The sequence below is a fragment of the Mytilus trossulus genome, chromosome 7, assembly GCF_036588685.1.
Source record: "Mytilus trossulus isolate FHL-02 chromosome 7, PNRI_Mtr1.1.1.hap1, whole genome shotgun sequence".
Lineage (NCBI taxonomy): Eukaryota > Metazoa > Mollusca > Bivalvia > Mytilida > Mytilidae > Mytilus > Mytilus trossulus.
The window spans coordinates 48,712,572-48,718,950 of record NC_086379.1 but is presented as its reverse complement, the minus strand read 5'-3'; positions in this window follow the sequence as shown (position 1 = coordinate 48,718,950).

The window sequence follows — 6,379 nt, the reverse complement described above, 5'->3', positions numbered from 1 at the left end:
TTTTAGCTTTTATAAATTGAACATAGTTTAATTTCACTCAAGTACATCCCTTACTCATCAGATCCATACAAAGCAAAAAAAACACAGAGTGGAGTTGAGTGGAGTGAATGTTTCCCTCTAGATTGTATTGAATATAAAAAAGAAGATGTGGTTGAAGAATTGACAATAAGATAACTGTCCACAAGAGACCAAAGTGACACAGAAATTAACAACTATAGGTTACCATACGGCCTTCAAAGCCCATACCGCATAGTCAGCTATAAAAGGCTGAGAAATGACAATGTTAAAAAATTTCAACAAGAAAACTAACGGCCTTATTTATATAAAAAACAAATAACAAAAAACAAATATGGAACACATAAACAAACGACAACCACTGAATTACAGGCTCCTGACTTGGGACAGGCACATACATACATACATAATGTGGCTGAAGACTGAATGTTACGCTCTAGATGTCTTCTGGTTATTAAAATGTGTTGACTATTGAATGTTACCCTCTAGATGTCTTCTGGTTAATTTTTGTCAAGCCTGCAACTTTTCTGATGTTACCCTCTAGATGTCATCTGATAATTTGTTTAGAAGACTGAATGTTTCCTTCTAGATGTCTTCTGGTTATTAAAATGTTTTTATCTAGATGCTTTTTGGTTATTTGTGTTGAAGAATGAATGATGCCCTCTAGATTTACTGGGGATATTCGTGTTGAAGACTAAAATAAAATTGAGAATGGAAATGGGGAATGAAGACTGAATGTTTCCATATAGATGTCTCCTGGTTATATGTGTTGAAGTCTGATTTTATCCTCTATATGTCATCTGGTCTTTTGTGTTGAAGACTGAATGTTTCCAATAGACGTCTTCTGGATATTTGTGTTGACTAAATATATGTAACACACTGACATAAACAAACGACAACCACTGAACAACAGGCTCCTGACTTGGGACAGGCACATACATACATACATAATGTGGCTGAAGACTGAATGCTACCCTTTAGATGTCTTCTGGATATTTGTTTAGAAGACTGAATGCTACCCTCTAGATGTCTTCTGGTTATTTGTGGTGAATACTGAATGTTACCCTCAAGATGCCTTCTGGATATTTGTGTTGAATACTGAATGTTACCCTCTAGATGCCTTCTGGATATTTGTGTTGAAGACTGAATGTTTCCATATAGATGTCTCCTGGTTATTTGTGTTGAAGTCTGATTTTATCCTCTATATGTCATCTGGTCTTTTGTGTTGAAGACTGAATGTTTCCAATAGATGTCTTCTGGATATTTGTGTTGAATACTGAATGTTTCCATCTAGATGTCTGCTGATTATTTGTGTTAAAGTCTAAATATATGTAACACACTGACATAAACAAACGACAACCACTGAACTACGGCTCCTGACTTGGGACAGGCACATATATACATTCATAATGTGGCTGAAGACTGAATGCTACCCTTTAGATGTCTTCTTGATATTTGTGTTGAAGACTGAATGCTACCCTCTAGATGTCTTCTGGATATTTGTGTTGAATACTGAATGTTTCCATCTAGATGTCTGCTGATTATTTGTGTTAAAGACTAAATATATGTAACACACTGACATAAACAAACGACAACCACTGAACTACAGGCTCCTGACTTGGGACAGACACATACATACATACATAATGTGGCTGAAGACTGAATGCTACCCTTTAGATGTCTTGATATTTGTGTTGATGACTGAATGCTACCCTCTAGATGTCGTCTGGTTATTTGTGTTGAAGACTGAATGTTTCCAATAGATGTCTTCTGGATATTTGTGTTGAATACTGAATGTTTCCATCTAGATGTCTGCTGATTATTTGTGTTAAAGACTAAATATATGTAACACACTGACATAAACAAACGACAACCACTGAACTACAGACTCCTGACTTGGGACATGCACATACATACATACATAATGTGGCTGAAGACTGAATGCTACCCTTTAGATGTCTTCTTGATATTTGTGTTGAAGACTGAATGCTACCCTCTAGATGTCTTCTGGTTATTTGTGTTGAAGACTGAATGTTACCTCTAGATGTCTTCTGGTTATTTGTGTTGAAGACTGAATGTTACCCTGTAGATGTCTTCTGGTTATTTGTGTTGAAGTCCAACTGTTACCCTCTAGATGTCTTCTGGTTATTTGTGTTGAAGACTGAATGTTACCCTCTAGATGTCTTCTGGATATTTGTGTTGAAGTCCAACTGTTTCCATCTAGATGCTTGGGACAGGCACATACATACATACATAATGTGGCTGACGACTGAATGCTACACTTTAGATGTCTTCTGGATATTTGTGTTGAAAACTGAATGTTACCCTCTAGATGCCTTCTGGATATTTGTGTTGAAGTCCAACTGTTTCCGTCTAGATGCCTTCTGGATAATTGTGTTGAAGAATGAATATTACCCTCTAGATGCCTTCTGGTTATTTGTGGTGAACATTGAATGCTCCCCTTAAGATGTATTCTGGTTATTTGGGTTGAAAACTGCATCCTTCCCTTTAGCTGTCTTCTGGTTATTGGTGATGAAGACTGAATGTTACCTCTAGATGCCTTCTGGTTATTTGTTTTGAAAACTGAATCATTCCCTTTATCTGTCTTCTGGTATTCTGTGTTGAAGACTGGATTACCCTCTATATGTCTTCTGGTAATTTGAGTTGACGGCTGAATGTTTCCTTCTAGATTTCAACTGGATATTTGTGTTGAAGTCCAACTGTTTCCATGTAGACGCCTTCTGGATTTTTGTGTTGAAGACTGAATGTTACCCTCTAGATATCTTCTGGTAATTTGAGTTGACGGCTGAATGTTTCCTTCTAGATTTCAACTGGATACTTGTGTTGAAGTCCAACTGTTTCCATCTAGACGCCTTCTGGATATTTGTGTTGAAGACTGAATGTTACGTCTTCCGGTAATTTGAGTTGACGGCTGAATGTTTCCTTCTAGATTTCAACTGGATATTTGTGTTGATGTCTAACTGTTTCCATCTAGACGCCTTCTTGATAATTGTGTTGTAGACTTAATGTTTCCATCTAGATGCCTTCTGGATATTTGTGTTGAAGACTTAATGTTGCCCTTTAGATGTTTAAAAGTAATGTGTGTTGAGGAATGAATGATGCCTCTAGATGTCTTCTTTTTATTTGGTTTGAAGACTGATTATTGCCGACCTCTTGAAGTATTCTGGTTATATTTCCCGTTTGAATTGGTTTACAATAGCGATTGTTGGCCCTTTATAGCTAGCTGTTTGGTGTGAGCCAAGGGTCCGTATTCAAGAGCGTACTTTAACCTATAATGGTTTACTTTTATAAATTGTGACTTGGATTGAGAGTTGTCCCATTCGCACTCATACCACACCTTCTTTTATCTATGTAGACTGAATGTAAATACTCTCTAGATTTCATCTAGATATTTGTGTTTTAGGCTGAATGTTTCCATTTAGATGTCTTATGGATATTGTGTTGAAAACTAAAAGTTTCCATCCAGATGTCTTTTGGATATTTGTGTTAAAGACAGAAGAGGGACGAAAGATACCAAAGGGACAGTCAAACTCGTAAATCTAAAACAAACTGACAACGTCATGGCTAAAAATGAAAAAGAAAAACAGAAAAACAATAGTACACATGACACAACATAGAAAACTAAAGAATAAACACGAACCCCACCAAAAACCAGGGGTGATCTTAGGTGCTCCGGAAGGGTAAGCAGATCCTGCTCCACATGCGGCACCCGTCGTGTTGCTTATGTGATTACAAATCCGGTAAATAGTCTAATTCGGTAGGTCAAATTCATGAAAGGGAAGGGGATTGTAGTTACGACGTTAGGAACATATCCGATATCATTTGTGAAACGGTTATTCCATAACGGTCAACCAACTCGTGATGGCGTCCGTAAAATTTACGAAGGGATGATTTCAACTTCACCATTTGGAACTCTTGGTTTAATAGCTTCTTTGTGAGCAGTAACCCTCTATCAAGAAAATCATGATAGGAAATGCAAGCACGGGAATATCGTATCAATTGGGAGATATATACCCCGTATGCAGGTGCTGGAATGTTGCTACTTAGAAATGGAAAGTTCACAATTGGAAAGCTGAAATCATCTCTTTTGTCGTAAAGTTTTGTCTTCAACCGACCCTCATTGTCAATTTCTAGATGTAAGTCAAGATATGAAGCCGACTTAACTGTATCTGTAGTATCCTTTATCTCCAATTGGATGGGATAAATGCGATCCACATAGTCACCAAATTTTGAATTGTTAAACAGTGAAAGAACGTCATCTATATAGCGGAAAATAGAGTTAAAGGATATTGCTAACTTCTTATCCTTCTTCCTAAGAAGTTCCTGCATGAAGTCAGCCTCATAATAATAAAGAAACAAGTCAGCAAGTAGAGGGGCACAGTTTGTTCGCATTGGGATGCCGACAGTCTGTTGAAAAACACGCCCTCCGAACGTAACAAATATGTTGTCAATCAAGAAATCAAGCATCTTGATAATATCGGTTTCAGAGAATTTTTTGTTTGAATCAGAATGATTCTTTACAAAGTAGGATTTATCCCTCCCTAAGACAAGATACTTGTATCTACGTTGGCCATTCTTTTTTATGAAGCAAAGTAATACCAACTCTTTTAATTTGTCTTTTAGTTTGGAATGTGGAATACTTGTGTAAAGAGTAGAAAAGTCAAATGTTTTAATACTGTTACAAGATGAAAGAGAGTTAGATTGTATGTACTCTAAAAGTTCTTTGGAATTTTTAAGTATCCACATCTGATTCACGCCACCTCTAGAATAGGCAGTTTCACAATAACTTTGAAGCCCGTCTTTGATTGCTGATAAAATAGATGTTAATAATTTAGAAAGGGGTTTCGTGGAGCACTTGGAAGACCCAGCAATATACCGTTGTTTGTAAGGACACTTATGTAGTTTAGGTATCCAATACAGTAATGGAAGATCCAGTTCTTCATCTTTGGTTGAAATACCAAAGTATGTGAACTTTTATATGTCCTTTTGTTATTGGTGTTGCCGACTGAATGCTTCCCTCAAGATGTCTTCTAGTTATTATTTTTGAAAACTGAATGGTACCCCCTAGATGTCATGAGGTAATTCGTGTTGAAGACAGAATGGTATCCTCTAGATGTCTTTTGGTTATTGGATATTGAAGACCGAATGCTACCATCTAGATTCTTCTAGATTTATCTGTTGAAGACAATGTTACCCTCTAAATTGTGAGTAAATGTTAACCTGTACATTCTTCATAAAAAGCAATAAATGATAAGGAGTTTTGTGACAGATTTAATTGTAGATCTTGTCTTTCTGATCATGTTTGCTTTTGAAGCTTTTACGAAACATGTATTGCATAAAAGCATACAGGATAGCACAGGACAATATTCTCGCCTGCTTTACTGATTGTTGATCGAGTTTATGTTGAAAGTCTATTAATAAAAAAAAAAACTTAAAGTACCACATGTATCATACAAACAATTTTTTTTAAAACCTATGACAATAAGTTCAAGATCGAAAAGCCTAGTCAGACAGACAAGTTCGCATAGCAATCTTCTTTACACCAAATATTGTTGACCTACTGCTTATAGTATTAAAAAAACACCAAAACATATAAATTAAAACCTTACAATAATCAATGCACTATGTAAATGAAGTCACGGTTATAAGATACTTACTAGACTGACATATACCCTTTACAATCATACTACACATCAAATTTAACTGACACATTGCTATTAGCACTTGAAAAAAAAACAGACTGAAACCCCAAATTCTTATATTTACCATTTAAACTATGCAAAAGAAGTTGAGGTAAGATGAAACCTATCAATTTGAGATGTACTGCTTACAATCATTACAAACACCACATGTAGTTACCTACAGCTTAAAGTATCTAAAAAACAGACCTAATGACGTATATTTAACAGTGAGAACTGATTCATATATAAATGAGGTCAATGTCATGGGAAATCTGTTTGTGGACACAGCCTTGCAAGGAACCCATATAATACCAAATATAATTATCTTATAGGAGAAGAGAAAGAAATCAATATTAAATTACACTTTCTTTGTCAAGCCTGCAAGTTACCATCTGTCATATGTCCATTGTCCTTGAACTCATTTTCATGGTTCAGTAACTAGTCGAAAGAAAGTTAAGATTTTTTTTTATTATACTTAATTTCTCTCTTAATATGAGTAAAAAGATAACTATATTTGGTATGTTCATACGCTTATATGATAGGTGATAACGTTACACATTATTTTTAGATTTTAAATGTTTACTTGTCGCTAAGTCATAAGTACAAATAACAATGTAATGGTTCAATATTACCTTAAGTTTAAGAATAAACTATCCTTTAAT